The sequence below is a fragment of the Heteronotia binoei genome, chromosome 9, assembly GCF_032191835.1.
Source record: "Heteronotia binoei isolate CCM8104 ecotype False Entrance Well chromosome 9, APGP_CSIRO_Hbin_v1, whole genome shotgun sequence".
NCBI classification, from domain to species: Eukaryota; Metazoa; Chordata; class Lepidosauria; order Squamata; family Gekkonidae; genus Heteronotia; species Heteronotia binoei.
In genome coordinates this window covers 36,335,726-36,362,579 of record NC_083231.1, presented here as the reverse complement: position 1 = coordinate 36,362,579, position 26,854 = coordinate 36,335,726, and the positions used below count along the sequence as shown (strand labels likewise).

Genomic DNA, 26,854 nt, shown 5'->3' with positions numbered 1-26,854 from the left:
ATTTTAAAAAACCTGCACAGCCAATCAGATCTCCAATGGCCAGTTAGAAGCTCATCTTGGCAGAAGTCCCACTGGCCCTGCACACTTTCTAAAAACACTTGGTGTTTTGCATATGTACCCACATCTTTTGGGGGGAGCTCTCCAAAGTCCTGAGGGAGAACTGGTGGAAATTGGAGCAACCTTATATATAAGATTATATACAAGATACTGGTATAAAAACATTGCCCATGGGTATTGCATGAGTACAGTCAATAATTTCACTACAATTTCAGCTAGGGCTACACTCATGTCAAAATTAAAAATTAATCCCATTTAAGTCCACTGATTCCAACACTTTAAACACCTGGCAGCAGAAGTCAATAGTGCTTCAACACTACTTTAGCGTGCGTTTATTGAGAGAAGGGTTTTATTACAGTGAATTTTTAACTACTACACTTTTTTTTTTTAGTCTGATTATTTTATTGTTGGGATAGTTCGTATTTTTCAGGCTGTACTTTTAGTCTGATATGCAAAAGGTTGGGCTAATGTTTTTAGACGTTGGCATTTTAAAAATTTTAACTAGTCTGCAACTTTAATATGTTGCAGCTGCATTGATTACAATGCTGTAGCGAGACAGAATATAAATATTTAAAATAGAAGTCCTTAAATTCAGTGGGATTTACTTCTGAGTAAACCTGCATAATATCAGGCATAATCAAGTGCACTGTTAATTGGGGATGATCAATCAGACTTACTGGGATTTCTTTTCAGTAAACATTAATAGCGGAAGGTTGTAAAGCAGTTTAGACTTTGAGCTAGATTGCTCCTGGGGAAGGCAGACCACCCGTAAAAAGTCTGCTATGAAAACATCATGATGCGACATCACCCCAGAGTTGAAAATGACTGGTGCTTGCACAGGGGACTACCTTTACCTTAACATTACAGAAAGGAGGAAACCATACATGATATGTGTTATAATACAGACCAGGGGTGTCATAAGAACATAAGAGAAGCCATGTTGGATCAGGCCAACGGCCCATCAAGTCCAACACTCTGTGTCACACAGTCGCAAAAAAATTTATATACACACATACACTGTGGCTAATAGCCACCGATGGACCTGTGCTCTATATTTCTATCTAAACCCCTCTTGAAGGTGGCCATACTTGTGGCCGCCACCACCTCCTGTGGCAGTGAATTCCACATGTTAATCACCCTTTGGGTGAAGAAGTACTTCCTTTTATCCGTTTTAACCTGTCTGCTCAGCAATTTCATCGAATGCCCACGAGTTCTTGTATTGTGAGAAAGGGAGAAAACTCATTTGTTACAAGTCCTGGATTTGACACAAATGGGACTTAAATGGGGCTGAGCAATGCGTGTCATAAAATGTAATGCCAGGTAGCAGAGATATAAACTTTATAAAGGATACAGATAAACACAAAGATTTTTTAAAACTTAAAATACAAACATGCTTTTGTTTAAAATGGAAAGGAAGGGACATAGTGGGATTTGGCAATGCAATTTTTAAAATAAAACATCAAAAAAAAAAGTACAAGGATCACAGCAGAAACTGAGTCTGGACAATAAGCAAATAATGTTAAAAAGCAGCGGTGTCAAACTCATTTGTTATGAGGGCTGGATCTGACATAAATGAGACCTTGTTGGGCTGGGCCATGCATGTCATAAAATATAATGCCAGGTAGCAGAGATATAAACTATATAAAGGACACAGACAAACAGAATTAAAGATTTTTTTAAAAAGCTTAAAGTGAAACATGATTAAAACATTAGTACTCGTTGGTCTTAAAGGTGTTTTCTTTGCATCTCTCCCATGAAATACAGGGATTGGGAACTGGCAAAGCAAGCTGTGATGCAGAAGGAAGCAAGAGAGAAGGAGAAGGAAGCAGATGACAGTCAGTTACTTAGGAGCCCTCAGAGGGCCTGATTTGGCCCCCAGGTCACATGTTTGATACTCCTGTTATAAAGTAATGCAGAAGTAAAAAGAAGGCAGTTTTAGTTTAGACAGCATATATTATATGTAAATGTTTTCATGAATTAGGAATGCACTAGCCTTTAAGTGGATGTTACTTCATCTTTCAAGAAAACAGAAAAGAATGTTATGCTGGTGAGATCATGGCTAAATACAGAACTGAATTCAGGGTAAATCAACAATGATAGCTGCTTATACTACATTGCATACTAACAACAATGAAGTCCCCCAGGAATCACTAAACTATATTCTCCTTGCTTGGTCACCATATAGCCGGAAAGAACCAAAACCAGCTAATTATTAGGCCATTCTACTATATAAAACTATCCAAAGAATTCTGATCTTCATGGGTAGATTTAGATAGTTTACCACCATTTCTGGATAGACACCTGGATAAGCCAAGCCAGCCTGATCTCATCAGATCTCAGAAGCTAAGCAAGGTGGACCCTGGTTAGTATTTGGAAGGGTGGCCTCCAAAGAATACTAGAGGCATGATGCAGGGGCAGGCAATGGCAAGCCATCTCTGAAATGTCTCCTGCCTTAAAAACAAGTCCAGCTCTCTACCTAGTGATGCACAATGCTAAAAGAATGAGAACTTCTGGCTGCCAAACAATCTTAGGATCTCCTGGCTACACTACACACACTGCTGTAAGATAATAATAATAATAATAATTATTAACAGGGCTTTTTTTGTAGCAGGAACTCCTTTGCATGTTAGGCCACACACCCTTGATGTAGCCAATTCTCCAAGAGCTTACAGTGCAGGGCCTACTGTAAGCTTCAGGAGGATTGGCTACCTCAGGGAGGCATGGCCTAATATGCAAAGGAGTTCTTGCTACAAAAAAAGCCCTGATTATTAGCCCAGTATGGGATGGGAGGCTCCTTTGCCCCAGCCAAGTTACAGCTTTGGGCTGTCATGGTAATACAAAGCACTGTGGAGGCAGAAAACAGGAGTGAGTCCTGGTCATTTCATCCAGGATGTTATTGAATGCTGTTGTCATGGGCATAAGAGCTCTAGGGCTGGTTGCAAGTCTTACAGGAAGTGTTCCTCTCCCCCAAAAGTGGGGCAAGTACAGTTTTGCAGATGAAACTAGAGCAACTGGGGCTTAGAAAGGCTAAGGTGATAATCAGCCTCTCCATTCCCAGCCAGCAGCTCTTTTCTACTCTCTCTAGGCTGGGGCTGGAGCAACAGAAACTTTGCAGGCCTGAAGGGCAGCTTCTCCCTTCAGTTTTCCAGGCAGCAGGTCATTTTTACTCCCTTGGCTGCTGTCAGATGAGCTGTTTGATCTGATGTCATTGCTGTTGACCTGTGGATTTCAAAATCGCATTCAAACAGCATCGTCAGTATTCCATTCCCTAGTCATCACTTCCCTGAATCTCTCCTCTTCTTGACTATGTGAGTTTTCTGACACAGGGAAAAGTCCAAGGTTTATGTGGTTTTACTGTGCATTTCCAGAATTCTGAATTCCCCTATTGCAAAGTCAAGCTGTTTGGGAAGTCTAAACCTTCCATTCCATTTTCACCACTCTTTTTAAAAAAGCAATTAGCGATGTGCTCATCATCGGATTTCGCACAAGGGTTTTGTATCATCACTTGCACACTGCTTTGCTGTGATATTTTGTTGTGATTGGGAGCACATTGGGGGGTTGTTTTAGCATTACAAATTCAAAAAAAACTAGCCTTTCTGCCTTTCTTGGGGTGTGATGGTGCTGGAAATAGTCCCTATTTAGGTTCCCATATCGATGGCCAGGATTCCACTCCCAGAATTTTACTCCAAGCCGCTTCATAATATTGCTCTGGCAGGAAAGCTCTATGAGGAGAGAAAAAGGGGAAACTTCCCTATGAAATGAGTGAGAATGGGAGTAAGATCAGGCAGGAAAGGGAGTGATTTCTGGCCGAGAAATATAGTTGTTATAGGAACCAATTATCACAGTATCTGGGGGAGGGATTGTGGAACTGTCAAAAAGGAGCCAGTGCTTCGGATACATGTTTATGCACATGCATGAAGGATGCTGCCCAACCAACCATTCTGTGGTTACCATGCAGCAATAATCTGAATGGTCAACCACAGGGTGAGCACACAGATCAGTGGGTTAAGAGTGGATGTTTGGACAAAATCCTCCAGCACAAAAAAATTAGGATCAAATTAGAGGCACAGCCAAAAAACCCCCCGCATTAAGCCTGTCATCTGACTGCAACCCTTGTGATAGTACTTGAAATGGAACATTAAGAGACCACGTGCCTCATATGCGCTGTAATGGCTTATAATTGTCAGGGTATCTGCCAACATATTAAGGCTGCTGCTGGCACGAGAGGCCCATATCCCCATAGGCACCTGTCTGGCAGGACTACAGAAATAATTGACATGATGCTGCTGAGCTGTGCAGAAAGCTACTGCAAACATCATTACTGGCAATAGGGAAGATGATTCACCCAAAGGTTCATTAAGAAGCTAGATCATCCAAAAGTTCACATCAGAGTTCAGCAGACAGGAGCATATGAGAGGGCCTTCTCTGAAGTAATACTGAAACCCTGGAGCTTCCTCTCTCAGAAAGTGCATTTGTCCCAGTCCCTTCTGAATTTTAGAAGGCACATGAAAAATGCTGTCCTTCTATGTGCATTAGGTTGGCTTAATGCTGATGGTGGCTGTAATGTTTGGTTGATACCAGATCCCACAGATGTGAGATTTTGGTTCATAATGGCTTCTGATTTGGTTTGGGCTTTGTTTTTACTTTTTTGTCCATTTTTTACTCTGATCTGTATTTCTCTATTCTTGCTGCAAATTGCTGTATTTACAAGGCACTCCTAATTTTACAGAAGTCAATGGATTTAGAAGGGACTAACTCTGATTAGGATTATACTGCTCATTTCCTGGTGGAAAAGAAACTTCAGTATGAACAGAAGTTGTGGTATACAATTTTAAAATAAATATTAATAGCATTTACTCCTGGGAGACTTTTCAGCAATATTCAGATATCAAGTTTTATATAGCCAGTGGCCATATAGCACCTTATCAGAGTATACAAGCAATTGCTATGGGGCTGCACTGTGTTCCATGCTGCATTACATTACAGCAGGGCTTTTTTTGTAGCAGGAACTCCTTTGCGTATTAGGCTACATCAGGTGGGTGTAGCCTAATATGGAAAAAAGTTCCTGCTACAAAAAAAACCCTGACATATACAGCTCTCTCCCCACTTTTCAAGCCAGGTCTTGCAAAGATAAACTCAGAAAGAAGGTCAGAGGAAGGGCAGGAAAGAGGGGGAGGAAGGATAGGCAAGTAGAACTGATGAAGACAGTGGTCATTTTTACTACTGCCTGTGTACAAACCCAAATAGAAAAAGGAAAGAAAAAGCTGGTTTCAGAGGTCCACGGCATTCTTTAATGTGCATAAGGGGGGTGGGAACAGGCTTTTGACTGTCAGCAGAGGTGACCGACCAACATTTATTATCCTAAATGTGCGGACTGGTCATAGGGTAGATTAGCACTCTTCCTTCTGGCCCAATCAACAGTCACTAGGAAGGAAGAATCAGCAATCCCTTGGCCACTGTGTGTAGCTCATGGAACTCTGTAATTTGAGACAGACCCTTTGTACTAAAGATTCTGCTGTTTTTCCAAGCATCTTCATGACAGCCGAAATGTAACATTAGAAGTAGCTCTGACACATGCAAATAAATTAGCAACCCAATAGCTGGGTCAGGTAACAGAAATAGAAGCTTCTGTTATCCTCCAGAGCTAGGAGCCCCAGAATTTCTTCCTGTTGTCCTCGAAAGGAAGGAAAGGGTTAGGCAGAAAAGCCTGTTGCACAATCTGTTGGCATTCCTACAGTCTATCCCTCCATAAAGGCTTACAGTGCCATACTAATTAGAGGATACCTCTTTTTAAGCCCACTGACTTCCATGAAGTTAGAAAGGTATAACTGTAGATGTCCATGCCAGAATGGTTACCACAGAACAAGATAAATGCTTCCATGAGCCTCAGCAAAACAGGCCAGCCTTTTTCTATCAAGACGCACAAGCAGGATGCTCACCCAAGAAACACTACTACTGTTTACAGACTGCAGAAACCATTTTTGGCACATTCTAAGACTGGGGCCTCTAACCATTTTGAGCCTGCGGAATTTTGGCACATCATGGTGGGTGCAGCAGCAAAATGGCTGCCACAAAATGGCTGCCACCGGAGGCAGAGCCAGCCACAAAATGATTGCCACAGCTTAACTGCAGTTACACAGTGCAAACCCTTGTGCTGTGCTAGCAGCTTCTGCCAAAACGCTATTAAAAAACAAAAACCTGCACAGCCAATCATATCTCAAATAGTCACTTCAAAGCCTTGCTGGGCAAAAGCCTTACCTGGCTCACCCACCTCCTAAAAACACTTGAAAAGCACCAGAAAAGTTGTCAATGGTCACCATGGTGCCCACGAGCACCATGCTGGAGACCCCTGTTCTAGATGGTATATTTTCCTTCACAGGAAAACAGCCTGTCTGACTGGAGCACCAAGAACAACTAACTAAGAATCTGTGCTCCTAGTTCATATCAGCTGTAAGGTCTTTAACTCTGACATAAGTCTCTCTCTCTCTCTAGTTTGTGGGTAGGGACTGAATGATACAAAACCTCTGGAAAGGCAACAGAAAGTTCCAAAGGAAAAGAGGACAAAGCTAAGCATTCCTCTCTTGCCTGCTGAGATCTGGCCATGTAGCTGCTACTGCCTCTGACGCAGAACACCAAAACAGCCTTGGTGTCAAACCACAGGGGAGGACAAAATTCCAGAGAGGGGGAGGAGGCTGTGATAGCTAGAATCATGCCCTTCTACGTTTTATCAACTTAAGCTTCACTTTGCAGGCACCCCCTTTTCTATGCTTTGTTGGGAACTTCCCACTCTGGCAAAATCCATCTTTGCACATGCTCTTGAATGTGTACAAAGCTGCACTTTCTGTGCACAGAGATCTCCATGCAGTTCACCTGCAGAACAGATGGTTGATATGTAGAAAGGGTGGCAGAAGAGAGGGGGGCTGAATTCAATGAGTTCAAGAAGACACACGGCCTCAAGATGTCCCCACCCTCAGTCCCAGCAGCACAGAAGTAACATGCAGGAACTGTGGGTTTCAGCTGCTGCTGAACTTTAAGCAACAGAGGCTCTTCTTTAGCCATCTGTCCAGGAAATACAAGCAATTACGGTTGGGTGTGTGAAGTACAAATGTAAATGCAAATTAACTGTGGTGTTCTCATTATAGTTGGGCTGCAACATAGTTGCCTCACTCTTTCCAGCATTAAGGCTCCTGTTATTTTTTAAAGTGTTATAAAATAATATTCAGCCATTCATTTATGGAAACCTACATTTTTTCTGCTGAGAGGCTCTTATGGAGAATCAAGACCAGCAATACTATCAGGTTAAAACAAATATGACAACCCAGAAACAATGCTGTCAACTGAGAGACATGGCTGCCTAAAAATTATATGCAATTGAAAGGTAAAACAGGGCTGAAGTTATTGTAGGTGCCAGGTCAACTTGACTGTTCCATCACTTGGGCACAGCAAAAGTCCTTTCTCTGACTCTCCAGTACCTCTCTTGAAGAAGAGCCTCTCATGTACATCTTAACTAGCAGGAACATCCATAAGGCAGTAAACAGTCCTTAACACCCTTCAGTTCTGGGTCATTTAGAAGAAGATGATATTGGATTTATATCCTGTCCTTCACCCTGAATCTGAGTGGCCTACAATCTCCTTTTACCTCCTCCCCCCAAAAAAGACACCCTGTGAGCAGTGTTCCCTCTAACCTGAGTTAGCGTGAGCTAGCTCACAGATTTTTAGCCTCCAGCTCACACATTTTTGTCTTAGCTCAGAAAGGATGAACCCAGAGCACACTAATTTATGCAGTAGCTCACAACTTTAATGCCAGTAGCTCACATAAGTAGAATTTTTGCTCACAAGACTCTGCAGCTTAGAGGGAACACTGCCTGTGAGGTAAGTGGGGCTGAGAGAGCTCTCACAGAAGCTGGCCCAAGACCATTCCAGCAGCTGCGGGTGGAGGAGTATGGAATCAAACCTGGTTCTCCCAGATGAGAGTCCACGCACTTAACCACTACGCCAAACTGGCTCTTATTTAGGGTTTAATAAGTCAATAGTGCATTTGTGTTGAAAAACAAACTGGAACAGGTAAAGATCTTTTCAATACTAAGCAGCTATGTCACAGTTAACATTCTGGCTGTTGTGTTTTGGAACAGCTGCAGCTCCTGAACAGTTTGCAAAGGTGACTACATCTATGCCACATTGCAGCAAGTTGAGGTAATAGAAATCCCCTGTACATACACATAATCCAGGACCCCAGACTACATGACTGAAGCCAACATATTTTTCAGCTAGTTCTGTTTATCCATCTACCATTTCAATACAATATCTGTCCTTCCTCCAAGAAGCTCTGCTAAGCAAACACGGTTCTTCCTTCACAACCACCCCAGCAGTGAGCTAAGCCTGAAAGACTTGGCCAAGGTCACACAGCAAGCTTCACAGTAGCAAAAGATTTTCAAAACCCAAGTCCAGCACTCTAACCTCTATATCACACAGTGGCTATAACTGCAGATGTGAGGGAATCCTCCCTGAACCTGCTTGTGGGAAGGGAGGGATTCAAATAAAATTAAATAAATAAGAAGCATCCCATTTCTCCACATTGGCTTCACAAAGTCATACCTGTGTATTTTTTTTTTTGTATTCCATATTGAGAAGGGACATCCCAAAGCAAAGGGACTCAGACAGCAGAACAGAAAAGAAGAGAGTCCTGTCTGGGATTTTATCACTCCAGAAGGAGAATCAGTTGTTTGCAAGTACTCCCATTGACACAAAATTAGTTCAGGGAGAAGTCTTCTGTGCTTGGTGTAGCTTTGTAAGGACAGGGAGAATTTGTTGTATGGTTGTGAACACTTTCTAATAAGCACAGCACTCTCTTAGTACCTTCCATGGTGACACAGCTCCATGCAGGATACATCCAGGAGTCTCTCAATACATTTGCATTTACATCCATACATTTGTCTCCAAGGTAGCTATCTTGTAAACAATCTGTACTCCTTTGAATGCTAAGATGAACCCTGAGATTGGCAAGTAAAGTTGTTTTTCTGGCACAGAGATGCAGAGAGAAAGACTGCACCTGGTATGACAGAATCCATTTTGATGCCCTAGACCTATTCTGAGACCCAGCACATCTGCATGTAGCATGGCCTTTCCATTAACAGGTGGAGAGATGTAATGACCTTCTTGTATATTAATGAGCTTCTTGGAAGAAGGATGTGATATAATAAAAGTGAGACAAAGGCCCATGATCTTTCCCCAGAAAGCACTCCCTGCTGTTTCCCTGCAAATGCTAAATTTCTCAGACTTGACCTACACCCACAAGGAGGTTGGTGCCTCAAGCTGGTATATAAAAGGTAGAAGCTGAGTCAGGCCTCATAAATTTTGCCCAGTGGCAATTAGCAGGCATGCCAAGCCCTGTTACATAAATTTAAGCACACACAACACACTGGTATTCAAAACGGAACACAGTGTGAAATAGACCTCCATTAACGTCCCTATCTCCTGCAGCCTGCAGTGTTCAAAGCCATATCTCTTAAAAAAAAAAAACACAGTGTGCAAACACCCTCCCCTAATAAGCCTGGGCAAACAGTCAAGAAAATACACACATGCGCACAGGAAAATGCAGCTTCAGAATTATTCAGTGCAGCCTTAGATAGGATCTTTGGACTAGTCAATGTTTTGTCTTCTAACAAAGTAAAAGGCACTAATGCAGATGCCTACTGCATGTGACCCCTCCCCCACAAAAAAACACAACCTTATGCCTGTTTCTTTTTTCTCTTTTCCGCCAGCCAATCCCTACACATGTTGCTTGTTCTTGTTTTTATGTGACAGGATAAAACTGTAGCAAGTCTGCCTCCAGTATGAAAAGAGATTATACAATCAGCACTGTCAAATACTAGAAAACCAGCCATAATGCAGCAAAACAGCATAATGCAGCTTTATATGGCCTACATTTTCATGGACTGGAGACCACCTTGTCAGAAAAGAAGTTATTCTCTTTTGGCAGATACACCTATTCTCAAGGACAGAAAAATATGGTAAACAAGTGTGGCTGAAATGTGGCAGTACAGTCAATGCTAATGGATCCAGACCCATAGTCATATGAGGCATGACAGGGTCATGCCCCCTCAGTCATGAGCAATGCCCCACCATCACCAACCCTGCCCCTGAAGGGTCCATTCTTACCTTCCAGGCCAGCTCCTGTGGGAGTGCCTGCTGCATTCATTCACCTCACACTTTCTTGCTACTGGAGGAGAGCCAGCTGGTGCCATCTCTACTCTGTAGTGGACACTGCATACTGGTCAGTTCTCTACCAGCCAGCCAGGTGCCAGGGCAGTAGGTAAGTGGATGGGTGACCAAGCAGTGAGTGGGTGAGGCAGGCTGCCTCTTTGCAGTGTGCCTGCAACCAGGCCTCTCTACAGTACACCTGGGTCACAAGACTCCTTCCTTGGCACAGGTGCACTAAAGAGAGTCAGCAGCCTCCTCACCCACCTGCTCACTCACCTGCTGCACTGGTGCCTATCTACAGAGCTGGATCCATGACATTTATATGCAGAGCCTAAACAGATACAAAACATGAATACAGCAACTGGCTCACAACTGTTGTTCATTATAATACTGTCTTTCTAACGTAACTGTTCTAGGCTAACCCTTTGCATGCTGTGCTCGCTTTCCACTTAGAGAATTATTCATGTAGGGGGGCTGCAAAAAGTAACTTCTTCCCTCCAATATGAAGTGGCAAAGCTCATTCTACTACCTCATAGTACCTCTACCACTTTATGCCATCTATTACCACTTTATTCGTGTCTACTTTCACACTTAAATGGGAGCCATACTGCTGATATGGAATGTGGGTCCAGCTGGAAGATTGCTAGTGCTAATGTAGGTGTCACAAGGGATCTATGAAACTATAAGAAAAGAGCCCTGCTAGATCAGACCAGTGATCCATCAAGTCTAACATCCAGCAGCCAATCAGTTGCCCTTGGGAGGAGGGACACAAACCATGGCATCGATGACAAAGACTCCCCTGACACTGCTTCCCTGCACAATGCTCAGAGGTTCACTAGTTCTGCATATGGAGGTTCCCTTTGGTCACCATGGCTAGTTGCCATTGATGGGCCTATCTTCCATGAACCTGTCTAATTCCCTCTCAAAGCTGTCTAAGGTCATGACATTACTATGTCCACTTACAGTGAATTCCATAGTTTAATTGCTGCTCTGTACCATGATTTGTGTTACTGCACTAGTGCAGCAACAAGTAACCACTTCCCCCATCCTAAGCACCTATTTGCTGAAGCATTTAGGTTCATTCTGACCATTCAGGAGGAGACTCAAAGGACTGGATTAACTAAGAATACATGCATAGAAAGCTGAACATCTGAATGAGCCTTATACAAACAGCTAATTCACAGGGAAAGCTTTCTTGCCTAGTTTTTATCCTTGATGTACTATTTTTCCATGTGCTGAGACTTGATGAGGTCCAGTGGATTTACCATTTTTTAAGTCTGTAGCCTATTTCTTTATGGAGATATAAAGGAACATGTGCAAGTGGTTTGCCACCAAATTGCCTTGGGAGGGGTAGGGGAGAAAGCTGGTTTGTCCCTCCGTTTAGGATTGCACTTATAACCAGGTATGCCCTGTTCCATAACCTTTGTTTGTCAGCAGAAAGTGAGGCACTGGGAAGAAATAAGATCTATACTATTTTGAGATTGCTCCTTCCTTTTTCAGGAGGAAATTGCTCTGATGACTAAATTGAGAAGGGGAAGACAGAAGACACTGTGGCTCAGTGATACAGCATCTGCTTTGCATTCAGAACATTCCAAGTTCAATCTTTGGCGTTCCCAGTTAAGAATGGATCCTGTAGTAGATGATGTGAAATCCCTCGGCCTGAGACGCTGGGCAGCCACTGCTAGTCAGTGTGGACAAAACATGCAAGAACAGTGACAATACATGCTAGACCAATGCAAAGCAGCTTCATTTGTGTGCCCATCTGAATTTAGTATCTTTTTTTAATCATTAATTACAAGCCACTTGGCTGCTTGGCTGTATGGAGAATGCCTTGAACATATTCACAATATTTTTCGCTCACCAAGAATAACCCTCTAGCAAACCCTGAAACTCATTTCCCCCAAAATTAAAGAATGGAAGATGGAATAATAACTCCAGAACTTTTACTACAGTAAAGTTCAGTGCGGAGGGCAAAAGCGGCAAGGGGACATATAACATCCAAGCAGCCTTAAGCTCACTCTCTTGTCAATAAGGTCTATGGCTGAGGCATTTAATTATATTTGAGCGAAGGATAAACCTTTTTAAATACTAAGACTGCAAAGTGGTGAAAAGAATGCTCCTGAACATGTACAGAATACCTTTCCCTTGTTACAGAGTATCCAGTCACGCCTATTTCCCTGGTATTAAGGGATGAGTTTCTAGGCTGGATTGCCTTGACGGTCGATGGAACTCCAGGATTTAATTTTCATAAAATACTGATTAATAACCATGGCTCCACCATGCTGTCTCATCTCTTCCAGTGCTTTTGAACTCTATTCCTCACATTGCCTGATTTATCACCCGCAATATCTCTCAAGAATACAGCCCCCCTAAGTTAAATAATCAAAGAGCTCACTATATGTTACAAGGAAATCATTAGTACAGCCCACCTTTCTCTAGGCCAGGGGTGTCAAATGTCCAGCCTGTGGGCCAGAACCAGCCTGCCCAAGGCTTTAATCAGTCCTGTGGGGCTCTTTTCTCCCCCTCTCCCCCCTCCTCACCCTTTGAAGCTCCATGACTGCGGAAGTTTCCATTTCCTTCTTCTTTGTCTTTGCAGGCTGAAACAGAAGCAATTTTGGGATTGCAAAGTTGCAAAGAAAATGCAGAATGAACTTTCCATTAAGGTCTCTGTGAGTAGTCTATCTGTGCACAGAGACAACGGAAAATCCATTCCTTGTTTTCCTTGCAGCTTCAGCTGTGCTGCAATGTATTTTAATGGAGTGGAATTCAGTTTCACTTTTCAGTTTTTTATGGCCAGTTAGAAGCTATTCTTTCCTGGAGTTGTGTGACCTTTCAAATAAAGAGTTGATGCTTTGAGCCAGCATGTCTCTGCTGAATGGACCTTAGAACTGGTGCCTGGTGAGTAGTCTAACCTAGGAATCCACAGCCAAAGGGGGATATTACACTGAAGAGCCATTGCCAATCTAAGTAGATCTGGGGGCAGGGGGAAAAGCTTACAATGCCCCGCCATTCCTAAACCCAGAGCATTTCATATTTTTGGTTTATATTTTTAGTTTCTGTTGTGATCCTTGTGCTTTTTCTTGATGTTTTATTTTTTAAATTGCATGGCCAAATCCCACTATTCCCTCACCTTTCCATTAAAAAAAAAAACATCGCGAGAGTTTTTGTATTTTAAGTAAGAAATAATATCTTTAATCGTGTTCCTCTCTATCCTTTATAAAGTTTATATGTCCACTACCTGGCATTGCATGTCATGATATGCATGGTCTGGTCTGACAAAGTCCTTCATAACAAATGAGTTAGACACCCTGCACTATGTGGATAACATCTATAACATATGCAGTAAGATAAGTACAAAATATAGAATGTGATACAGAGAATCAACAAAATTAGAGAATTATTTATTTTTACAGCTGAAGGTGTGCAATGTTTTATATAAAAATGTTTTAAATAAAACAATTATTAAAATTATTATTATACAAACTGCAAAAGAGGAATTGCTCCGCTTAAGTGGATTCGCTCCAATCCAACCACACTGAAATCAATGGGCTTAGACTAGGGATGCCAACCTCCAGTTGAGAACTAGGGATCCTCCAGAATTACAGCTGTTCTTCAAACCTGTAGAGATCAGTTCCCTAGGAGAAAATGGATGCTTTGAAGGGCGGACTCTATGGCACTACATCCCACTGAGGTCTCTGTCCTCTCCAGGCTTCACTCCCAAATCTCCAGGAGTTTCCCAACCTGCAGTTTGCAACCCTTCCCCCCCCACCACCACCATGCACTGCCTGTGGCCAAGGGGGACCTGGCAACTCTAGTTTAGTCTAGATTAACTCCCTATAGGATTGCACTGCATCCATTTTAAGCACATCTACACTCTTTGAAGTCCATTAACATCACTGTTAGTCTCTGAAGTTTGCACTCTTTGCAGGCTCATACACAACTATACAAAATCTTACTTTTGAAATGTTTTAAAAATGAAAAAAAAATAGCTAAGCATAAACTAAAGTTCCCCAAGTTCAGCAAACCCTCTTTTTCATTCTGACTAAAGTACATTCTGATGTCTTGTTTCTCTCTGGCCATCTCAACCTTCCTCTTTCCTCCCTTTAATAATAATAATAATAAAATTTTATTTAGTATATCCCGCCCTCCCCACCGAAGCGGGCTCAGGGCGGCTAACAACATTTTCATAAAATTATACAAAGTTTAAAATCGCATTAGCTTTAAAACATTCCAGTTAACCAAGTACTATACAGATTTCCAGGTGCTAATTCCATTTATAGATGATAATAGTGAAAGTCACCCAACAGCGGTCTCTCAGCCAGCAAAGGCCATCCTGAAAAGGGTGGTCTTGCAAGTCCTGCGGAACTGGTCAAGGCACCACAGGGCTCGCACTTCTTCCGGGAGCTGGTTCCATAGGTGTGCAGCTGCGATGGAGAAGGCCCGTATACGGGTGTTTTGAAGTTTGGCCTCCTTTGGGTCAGGGATAGTCAGCTGGTTCTTCCCTGCTGACCTCAGTGCTCTCTGGGGTTCGTATGGGGGAGAGACAGTCCCTCAGGTAGGCAGGTCCTCGGCCATATAGGGCTTTAAAGGTAATAACCAGCACTTTGTAACGAACCCGGTAGGTAACTGGCAACCAGTGCAGTTCGCGTAGCCCGGCTGTATGTGCTCCCACTTCGAGAGCCCTAATATCAGCCTAGCTGCTGCGTTCTGCAACCTCCGGGTTTGGCACAGAGGCAGCCCCATGTAGAGGGCATTACAGTAATCCAATCTTGAGGTGACCGTTGCATGGATCACTGTTGCTAGGTCCCGGCGCTCCAGGAAGGGAGCCAACTGCTTTGCCCGCTTCAGGTGGAAAAACGCCGACTTGGCAGTGGCTGCTATCTGGGCCTCCATTGATAATGAAGGCTCCAGTAGGACTCCCAAGCTCTTGACCCGGTGCGCCGCTTCCAGAGGCACACCGTCAAAAACTGGGAGAGGTATTTCCCTCCACAGGGCGCCGTGACCCACGCAAAGGACCTCTGTCTTTGTCGGGTTCAGCTTCAGCCCACTCAGCCTAAGCCAAGTTGCCACAGCCTGCAATGCCAGTTCCAAATTCCCTGGAATGCAGTCAGGCCGGCCATCCATTAGCAGTTAGAGCTGGGTGTCGTCTGCATATTGGGGACACCCAAGCCCATACCTCCGGGCAATCTGGGCAAGGGGGCGCATATAGATATTAAATAGCATCGGGGAGAGAACTGCTCCCTGCGGCACCCCACAATTAAGTGCGTGCCTCTGGGACAGCTCACCCCCGATTGCCACCCTTTGTCCCCGACCCTTGAGGAAGGAGGAAAGCCATTGTAGGGCTAGCCCCCCAACCCCTATGTCGGCGAGGCGGCGGGTCAGTAGCTGATGATCGACTGTATCGAATGCGGTCGACAGATCTAATAACATCAGCACTGAAAGCACTGAGTTCAGATTAACTGAGTTTAACTGAAAGCACAAGTTCAGATTTTCTTCCAGAATGCCACATTTCCATTTCTACATTATAGTCATGTGTCCAACAGTCCAGAGGTCTTTTATTTATCTACCACATAGCTGGATGACACATCTGGTGCAGAATGCGGCAGCTAGGCTGTTGCTGGGGCTCCCAAGGTGGGAGCACATACAGCCGGGGCTACGCGGACTGCACTGGCTGCCAGTGGCATACCGAGTTCGCTACAAAGTGCTGGTCATCATCTTTAAAGCCCTATATGGCCGAGGACCTACCTACCTGAGGGACCGTCTCTCCCCATATGAGCCCCAGAGAGCGCTGAGGTCAGCTGGAAAAAACCAGCTGAATGTCCCTGGGCCAAGGGAGGCCAGATTGAAGGCCACCCGGGATCGGGCCTTCTCTGTTGCAGCTCCACTACTGTGGAATCAACTCCCTGAGGAGGTGCGGGCCCTACGATGCTTAGATCAATTCCGTAGGGCCTGTAAGACCCACCTCTTCAGGATGGCCTTCAACTAGTGACAAAGCTAGGAAATGCTGCTGAAAATGCTTTTAGTCACTGAATTCCATTGAAGACCTAATGTTTTAACGCCATATTGTTAAATGTTAATTTTAATAATTTATAATTTGTTTTAACTATGTTTTTATAAGTATAACTGATGTACAGTGCATTTTATGTTGTGAGCCGCCCTGAGCCTGCTTCGGCGGGGAGGGCAGGATAGAAATAAAAAATTATTATTATTATTATCCTTACAGCCACTAATGAAGCTGTGGTTTTATGTTTGTGAAACACAAATACTGTTTTAGTCAGATAATGCTACACTGGACAGATACAGCTGTTCTGTTTTGTATGGACTATATTTTGTAGGGTCTGGATGAATACTTAGGCATCCGGTACAAAACCTAATCCAATGTTAATTAATAAAGTGGCTTCAAGAATATAAGGCTTATACTTAGGTTTCAAGTTGACACAGTCCCCTCATGTATGCCCTCTCATTAAAACACTTCTGGCTGTTAGGGCTTTCATGCTAAACCTCTTAAGACGTGTAAGAGAGAGAAAGAATTTTGTATGATCAGACTCAAGTTAATTTTACAAAACTGTCCCCTCCCCAACCACTGGTTGCCAGTTTTTAAAGTACATATGAATACTATTGTGACGCCAGTTATGCTTTTTAAAATGCAGCTTTCCTTCTAATCCTCAGCCCCCAAAACTGAATTTTTCTCCTCTCAAAAGGCATTATTTTCTCCTGTGTCTTACTACATATTTTTTAATTCTCTGCTTTTCTGCAAATAGGGTATGCCTATAAATCCTGATTGAACAATAACCCCTATCAAATAGCTTTAGTTTTTGACTTCACAAACACTTGTGTGATTATTACTTGGGTTTTCACCTTGGAATTTTGAACAAATCTGGAATTACATATTAGAGTACAAAGTATTTCACATTTAATAAAATCCAGAGAGGTTTCAAAAACCTTTTCCTGCCAACATTTTTATGAAGAGGATTGTTTTTAATGTTATAGTTGAACATGTGTGTTCAAAATTTGTACGAAATACATATGTAGAGATATTGTCCTGCCTAGTAGAACTGTATCCATTCATTTGAAATAAAAAGTCAAGGTGATAGAATTGATTTTCTAAACATATTTATCTATCCCTTATTTGGACCCCAGAAATTAAGTTATTTCCAACCTTCCCTAAGCAATCCCATGCAAGCCTAAATGCAGGATTGTGGGCTGTCACTTCTTCGGCATTACTGTGGCTGAGCATCTTGTCAGAATCAGAAACAATACAGAAACTGAAACCAAATACAGAAGAAATTAGAAATGAAACTGGACTAGATATTTTGAACAGATCAGTTTCAGTTTGTGTCAGTGGCTGGAAAGAAAAACATTCTAAGGGGAACCACAGAAGTAACTAAATGAATAGCATTTCTCTGCTCTGTTCTTTATTATAAGTTCTCTGTCCTTGTTTTAAAGTAGTTGATCATGCCTGGTACAAGGGCAAACTCCTTTCCCCCCTCAGACAGGCATTTTGTATTTCACACCACATACTGCACAAATTTCTTATATCATGTATGAACATTGTTGTGTGGATGTGTCTCCCAGAACAGGCAAGTATGTTCCGTGGAATCCAACTGGCCCTAGGATCATCACATGGAATCCTTTAGTAACAGTGTAATCATCACCAGAAGGCACAACATCTCTAGCAAGCAAGAACCCAAGTGAAACATATATGCCTTCAGAACAAAGCAGGAGTTAAATTGCTACTTCAGGACCAACAAAGTTTTATTCAAAATGTAGTCTTTTGTATGCATGCATACTTCTTCAGATGAGGGGATAGGGTACAGTGGACTGAAATACATGTAGCTGGTGGGTTAAGAGTGTAAACTGATACAAAAGTTAGGATCATATGGCAAAATAGTGCAATAAATTGGAAGACCATTTGGTCTGGATAGCAATAAAAGGCAATAAAATTCGCCTGTTAATTGCTTTTGCTACAAGTCAAGGTAAAACAAAAGGACATGTATTTCCTAGTGATGTTCTTGTCCACCTAATTTACTTTTTAACATCATTCTATACATTATAAGCATCATTCTAGTTTGCTATTAGAAAAAAAAAGAATATATAAAATGAAAATAGGTTAAGTATATGTAAGCAGATTATGCATGCATATGAACGCTTACATTCTGATTAGAACCTGGTTGGTCTTAAAAGTGCAACTTGACTCCTACTTTGTTCTGTTGCTTCAGGCCAACACGGCTGCCCACTTGGATCTATCTACATGTATGCCTTCAATTATTCACTACCCAAGAAGACAAAATCCCACCCACCTACAGCAGAAGTAACTTCCTCCTTGGGAAATTTCTCATCAGCAATTTAAATAAGCTTTAATGAGCTTTACTCAACTGCAAACTAGCCTTGCCAGGAAGTTAACCGTAGACCTTGTGTGCCTCAGTGGTAGAGCATCTACTTTGCAAGCAGGGCACTAACACATTGTAATATGTCTTATGTATCTATATCATTGGGCCAAGGATTTATCTCTGATTCATATTTTCCCTTCTGAGTGTAACAGCCTGTGGTGATACGCCATAAACTTTCTCTCCACTTGTATGCAGAGAGTCTTCAGTCCTCAGTATGTCCAGTTAAAAGGATCATAAAGTAGATAATGTGATGTGGAGTCCCTGTAGAACTGCTGTCAGTCAGAGCAAAGAGTACTGACTCTGATAGACCAATGGTCTGACATGCCATCTTCTCTCAAAAATAACCTCCAGAAATTCCTTACTAGCTTTCCTAATAAGGCTCCACAGGCAGGATTTGTATGTTGTTGTTGTTGCTCAGTCGCACATTCGAGTCTGACTCTTTGCGATCCCATGGACAAAGTCACGCCAGGCCCTCCTGTCTTCCACCATCCTCCGAAGTCTGCTCAAATTCATATTTGTTACATCAGTAACACTGTCCAGCTATCTTATCTTTTGCCGTCCCCTTCTTCTTTTGACTTCTGTCTTTCCTAGCATCAGGATCTTCTCCAGGAAGTGCTCCCTTCTCATTTGGTGGACAAAGTATTGAGCTTCAGCTTCAGCATCCGACCTTCCAGGGAACAGTCTGGGTTGATTTCCCTTAGGACTAACTGATTTGATCTTCTTGCAGTCCAAGGGACTCTCAAGAGTCTTCTCCAGCACCACATCTCAAAAGCATCTATTCTTCTGTGCTCAGCCTTCCTTATGGTCCAGCTCTCGCAGCCATACATTACTACTGGGAATACCATCGCTTTGACTATACGGACTTTTGTTGGCAAGGTGATGTCTCTACTTTTCATTATACTGCCCGGGTTGTCCTCCCAAGGAGCAAACGTCTTTTAATTTCATGGCTACAGTCACCATCTGCAGTGATCTTGGATCACAGAAATGTGAGGTCTGTCACTACTTCCATGTCTTCCCCTTCTATTTGCCAAGGTGTGATGGGGCCAGATGCCATGATCTTAGGTTTTTTGATGTTGAGTTTCAAGTCAACTTTTGTGCTCTCCTCTTTCACCCTCAACAAGAGGTTCTTTAGGTCCTTCTCACTTTCTGCCATTAAAGTAGTGTATACAAACAAAGAAAATCACGAAACAATAGCTGACATACTTAGCATCTCTTTATTCTGGACCTTCCTTTTCCCTCTGCGGTACAGTAAATTATATAGAGCTTAGATCCTTCTCCTGATTCATTTACTTCTGAAGAACTGAAGTCCCCTGTATTATATAAACAGAAACTCGGCAGCCAGCCAGCTGTTTAGATTGTTAATGGAATTTGAGTTTCACACCCTGCTCCTATTCCCTGTTCAAATGGGTAAGGAAGGGTAGGAAGCACATGGCATTGATGGAGGCACATCATTCTATTCCTTAAGAACTATGCACATTTGGATGATGCAGGAAAAAATTCTAGGCCCCAAACAGCTGGGCTTTTGCAAAGGGAAGACCACTTTAGACCATTGCATTACCCTATCCCATCTAATTCCAATTCCAATAACCTTTATTGGCATAACCCCTGTCCCTTCTACTCAACAAGTACACTGTGCAATATAACCAGAAATTATTTGTTGCTTTTTTAGATTTTAAAGGCACATTTGATTCAGTTGACAGGGACCACCTCTGGATTTAGTTAGATCAGTTAAATATGGACAAAAGATTCCTTATGCTTATTAAGAGATTACACACTTCTACCACCTGCCAGATCAAATGCTTATTAGCAGGCAATTTGACATCGACTGCATTTTTGCTTATATCTCAACAGTTTGGTTATTGTGTATGAAACAATTTACTGCACTTCAACGGTTTGGATTTACAGTCTCAGTAAGGCTAATGTGAGTTTCAGAGCAAGAAGACATTTAATGAGAAATCTGTCAAAATTAGGGTGGGGGACGGAAGCAAATACTTTGGCCACCAAATGAGAAGGGAGCACTCAATGGAGATCTTGATGCTGGGAAAGACAGAAGGCAAAAGAAGGGGACAGCAAAAGATGAGATGGCTGGACAGTGTTACTGATGTAACAAACACGAATTTGAGCAGACTTCGGAGGATGGTGGAAGACAGGAGGGCCTGGCGTGACTTTGTCCATGGGGTTGCAAAGAGTCGGACTCAACTGTGCAATTGAACAACAACAACAAGGGAAGCATGAGTACCATCTATTTTACTCAATGCACTCTTTTGTCCTTTCTTGGATTCGGCTATCCCCCCTACCCCCACTGTGATATGTTGCATCAAGGTGTAGGTTAACTTGAGTTAACTGACAAGTGTATTTTCAATGTGGAAAACAAATGAACTCAGAGATTAACTGCCAAAGGTGCTGGTTTAGGAAATCCGGGGTCTCTTGAGTCTGGCTTCTGAGGATGCAAGCTAAATGTGTATTTCCTGAAGACTAAACTAGGAGAGCTATTTAAAGGTTTCAACAAGAATCCATAAGCTTGACTGATAGTTACTCTCTACCTCTGAACTCATACATTTTAATGGTATCGGTGAAGAAATATGTTTTTCTTGGAGGTCTGAACTGAGAAGAACTTTCACTTCAGGGTGTTAAAAGTTTTTGTTCTCTCTCTCTGTCTCTGGGCAAAGAGCAGCTAGGAAGGTGGAAGTCAGTCCAACTGTGTTCCAGCTTACCTTTATTCATATTCTAATAGCTCTAGCAGGAGAGACAATGGGATGCTCAAGCTTCCTCTTCTTTCAAGCAGGAAACAGAGACTAGAGAGATTTCAGGAAGGAATTCCTGAAGAATTCCAAGAAAAGCTTCTCTGACACAGCCTGACCTGGTCTGTGGGTGGGGGAAAGAGAGAAGATAAAACTCCAGGAAGCAAGGAGGAAGGTCTCTTTTGTACGGAGTCCATCAGAGCAGACAAAATTCTTAACTGAGGTCTGGAGGAGGCAGCCATTAACCATCTGCTGCCTCAGGCCTCAAAGAAATGGTCACTCTGCAGAGATCTGTAATGTTCTAAGCTAAGATGCCTACCCTATGTTTTAACATCTGATAAGCATGTATAGAGAGAGGGACAGAGGAACTGCATTTTACCCATTCCTTCTGAACCCCTTGCTCAATCTGTGCTAAAAGTACACTGTGAGCATTTTCTTTTTAATAAATACTTTATAATTTCTGATGCTGGTAGTGGTTCTCTGGACCACATAGAGTTCCATCATTTTGAACACACTATTTTTAAAGGAGTGCCAAGGGAAGGCAGTCAGTTGGCAGGTGGCTGTTCCTCCAGGATGTGTTGTGGGTTAGTCAGGAGAAGAGGAGTCCTGTTAGCCAGCTCTGAATCAGCAGAAGCCAACAAGCAGGGAGATGAGCTGCAGACTTATCAGAGCTCACAGGTGATGCTGGAATCAACCTTCCATCATTCTGGTTATTGATCTCTGAACTGGACTCTTTGTTACAATGCTTGGAATTAGTCCCTCTGTCTGTCTGCGCCCCAGGGCAAGGTGCACAAGGCAGTAAACAATCCCCATGGTGACCAGGTGTTGGGCAGTGGGAGACATAGAGGCAAGGCCTCAGAACATGGAGGGAAAGATTCTCAGCAGGTGATTCCTTACAAAGGCCAGGTGGTAGGCTACCCAAGAGAGAGAGAAAAGCCTCTCCAGGTGCTGGGAAAACCTTGGAGGGCAGGTTGGAACAGGGCCAGCAGTCTGGAGTGGACCCGTTCCACCACAGTATCATTTCCATACTGACTATGCCCATGGTAAGCTGTTCAATACAATTGTAAATAGCTTTCAGCCTCTTTGCCAAACAGTCTTTTAACAATCCATAGTAGGAAATACAGTTTATTTGTCAGTTGTGTCAACCTCTTATTTTACATTGTTATAGGGGAGAACAAGTTTTCCAAACATAATCAAGACACCATAGGAATGGATAAGAACTCCAGCTCCAGGCAACATTTGCTAGCCTGCAGATTCATTAAATAAACTTCTGAAGGTTTCCTTCCATATACCAGCATTCCTTTAGTTAGAAGCCACTTGATTTAGTCAGTCAGGAAAAGGTATAGACACAATATCCAATAAACTCTATATCGTACTATACTATATGTGAGTATCTGATCTAAAGATACTTAAATCTGTGGACAGGGACCACACTGACATAAAGGAGAATTTTCTCCAAATGTGATAGAGGAGAAGGTATTCCAAGCCAAGGCCAGATCCAACACTTTGAATTGGAGCTGCAAATGAATTGCGAGTCAGCACAGCTGCTTTAGCACCACACCACAACATCTTTATGCTGCGGTTTGTCTAAGTATTTTTTTGTTTTATCTTTTATTTGTGTGAGCCGCCTTTAGCAGGACTCTGAAGAGGCAGCATAGAAATGTTTTCCCAAAAATAAATGCTTTCTTCTGCTGAACTGCAAAATTTAACAGGTGGCCACTGTCTGAATTGGGAATGTTCTGTGAATGACTGTAAGTGCAATCCTAAACAGAATTTTACACTCTTCTAAGCCTGTTGACTTCAATGGACTTAAAAGGGATGGTCTAACTCTGCTTGGGATTACAATGATCAGCTAAACTACTACAGCTGCTGATCAGCTGGCACACCATTCCAAAGTTGGTATAAAGCACTTTTAACTATTGACACTATTTGAGATGGAATCCAGGAGCCATGCTTGGTCTTTGCTCTGTTAGTGCACACTTGTGTTTGTATAAGTTGCACACTTGCAGTAAGTACATGGCTAGACTTGCACTTTTTTTGCCATCAGGTCACAGCCAACATACTGTGACCAGTGTTCCCTCTAAGCTGAGTTATGTGAGCTAGCTCAGAGTTCGTTAGCCTCCAGCTCACACATTTTTTACTTAGCTGAGGGAAAATGGCCCCAGAGCAAACTAATTTATGCAATAGCTCACAACATTAATGCCAGTAGCTCACAAAGTAGAATTCTTTGCTCACAAGACTCCACAGCTTAGAGGGAGTGTTGATGGTGACTCTGTAGGGTTTTCAAGATAGGAGGCATTCAGAGGTGGTTTGCCACTGCCTTATTACAACCCTGGTATTCCTTGCCAGTCTCCCATCCAAATACTATCCAAGGCCGACCCTCTTTAGCTTCTTGTGATCTGATGAGATCATGCTAGCCTAGGTTATCCAGGTCTGGGCAGACTAGAATTTAAGAAGCACATATTCAGGGGTTGGAGGTGGCACTGAGTGATTAGAATCCTGCAACAAGAAAACTCACACCGATTTCGCACTCAGCTTACCCCGCTGTCATATTCCTCTTCTCCGCGCAGCATCCTTCGGATTTCCCACTATCTGCTCCGGAGCTGCAGCAAACATCACAGTTTTCACGGGGCAAACGGAAACTGTTTTTTAGTCATTTCTGTTTGCCGTGCGAAAACCGCAATGTTTGCTGCAGCTCCGGAGCAGATAGTGGGAAATCCGAAGGATGCTACGCAGAGAAGAGGAATGTGACAGCAGGGTAAGCTGAGTGCAAAATCGGTCTCATTCTCTATAGTTAGAATGCAATTAGAATCGGTATTGTGGATCTCTGAATGGGACATTTATTGTGGATGCAATGGAGAGCTGCAGTCAGAGAGCATCCAAGGGTTTGAATTCGCCTGTATTCAGTGTTCCTTAAAATAGGGCCAGTGTTTCCTTACATCCTGGAACAGCTCCAGCTTCTGACTAGATCCAAGTTCCCTGAATCCTATAATTAGAACCCAGATTCATATAAGGAATTCTGTTTGGTTGCACTAGATGGTCTCCACACTTGTGAAACGAATGTGACTCCACAGAAGAGGGTGGAGTTTCTCATAATAAAACAAAGCCCTGCTGTTTAATTTCATATAAAATACTTTTCTTCATAAGATCCTCCTTTCTTTCTGCTAAATATGAGGTTGTTTCAAAATTGTACAGGCAAAGAACAGATGGTCTTGCAAAACTCACCATCTACGCCTTGCTACAGCAAGGCCGCTAACAGACCGGCACTTTGGGCTGACCCAGAGACGACTCAGAAGGTGCCCCCAAAAAACTGTCCACACAGTAACATCTGGCGGCTGTCCTGATCCCGTACTCAGCCTGTACTCTGGGCCAATCCACCCGCCTCAAAGCACCATGTCAGAAGTGGTGGCTTTTCGCTGGGGTGCCTCGGAGGCGGCTCCTGGCCGTCTGGAAGGCTGGGAAGCACCTTAAGAGCGCCTGGGGAGCCGTGAACGGGTTGTGTGAGTGTTCCAGATGCTCCCTGGGCGCCCACAGCCTGCTTCTTTTTCAAGCACCATCTGGAAGCTCCGGGGCGCTCTCTTTCCAGCCGGCTTTATATGGGGCGACTTCAAGCCACCCCAAACCGGCTGTCTGCTATCATCCCAAGTGTCCCTTCTAAAAGTACCATGTCAGCAAGCATTATTGGGCAAAGGGTATGGCTAAGACCATGGTTAAACAAGATCCACAGGGGGCGAGAAGGAGCTAGTTTTGGCTAGTGTAGTCAAAGTTTAAAACTTTAATTTAGCAATCTAATCTGGCGATCACTCCTAAAACCACCATATATAAAGCACTGGTGTAAGGGATATTCTGTCATCTGGTTGTGATAGAAACACACTCTTCCTTGAATTAACACTGCTAATAAAAGTCATGCAGTCCAAACACGTAGGCAGACCTAGCAGTGAAGATTTCTCATATGGATGGTTCCCAGTGGATTAAACAACACCACTGTGACCTACAGGTCTTGATCAACAACTCTGCCATGCAATTATCAGGGTTTCCCCCATTTCCTCTTATTCATCTCTGCCAGAAATACTGCCAATAAGAATATATGTTTCTCCAAAGGGAGAAAAAAAAATGCTACAGTGCAAAAGCTCTAAAAATATCTGAGATGCAAATTCATGCATTGAAAATTTCAACCCAACCTAAAACAAGAACAAATGAAAAGTGGAAACAAAAGTTAAAGAAAGAAGAAAACTACAAAGAGAAAAAGAAACAAGCAGCATAGCCTGTGCTGCTAGTGAATGTGTATTTTTAAAACAACAGTGCAATGTGCCAAAACATCTCTATCAACAGACTTATTTCAACCAATCTCCAACAACAGGAATGGTGACCAAAAAAAAGGCATCACAGAAATAACACTATCAGCATCAAAAGACTAGGGGCGTTTTCGCACTGACCTTAATCAGCAGCGACGCCCCTCTTCACCGCGCAGGATCGGTGCGGATTTCGCACTAATTGCCGCGGAGCACCCGGAAGAGCTGGAAAGTCCCACGGCTTTTGTGGCGCAAATGGAAACCGCCAAAAACCAGTTTCCATTTGCGCCGCAAAAGCCGCGGGACTTTCCGGCTCTTCCGGGTGCTCCGCGGCAATTAGTGCGAAATCCGCGCTGATCCTGCGTGGTGAAGAGGGGCGTCGCTGCTGGGAGAAAGGGAGAAAGAAAGAAAGAAAGAAAGAAAGAAAGAAAGAAAGAAAGAAAGAAAGAAAGAAAGAAAGAAAGAAAGAAAGAAAGAAAGAAAGAAAGAAAGAAAGAAAGAAAGGGAGAGAGAGAAAGAGAAAGAGAAAGAGAGAGAAAGAGAGAGAGAGAAAGAGAAAGAGAGAGAAAGAGAGAGAAAGAGAGAGAAAGAGAGAGAGAGAGAAAGAAAGAAAGAGAGAAAGAGAGAGAGAAAGAAAGAAAGAAAGAAAGAAAGAAAGAAAGAAAGAAAGAAAGAAAGAAAGAAAGAAAGAAAGAAAGAAAGAAAGAAAGAAAGAACTGTGGACTGGGACCCAGATGACAATCAGTCTCAGCTTCACCTACTGCTAGAGATAATTGTTGGGTATGCTGTGAGAGACCACGTATGCTGACCTCAGGCTTTTGAGCAAAGGCAACATTAAAAAAAAATCAATAGAACTCCCCAACTGTTTTGGCAAATGTACAGGTTCAAACAAAATACCAACTGAGGAAATAGAAAAGTTACTGCAGAATCAAGGTAAAAAGTCTAACCCAGTGCCAAATATAATTGGGCCATATGCCAAAGGATGTGATGTCATTCCAATGCCTTTCTGCAACCACCACACCATCAAAAGTGCTAGCTGTAAATCACTGTTACTGTTGACTCCATGTGGGCAGGGGAGGGGTGGAAAGACAGAAGGTCTGCAGGTTGTACATGGACTGTTGCTTCACTGTCATCTATTGGAAGATGTGAGTGGACTTCCTCCTGTCTCCATCTG

The 26,854-nt window shown here is 42.9% G+C and overlaps 1 protein-coding gene across 3 annotated transcripts in view; it reads right to left on the bottom strand.

The window, feature by feature from the left end:
• IRF2 (interferon regulatory factor 2) overlaps positions 1-26,854 on the bottom strand; it is a 58,865-nt gene that overhangs the window by 16,891 nt on the left and 15,120 nt on the right. The window lies entirely within an intron of this gene.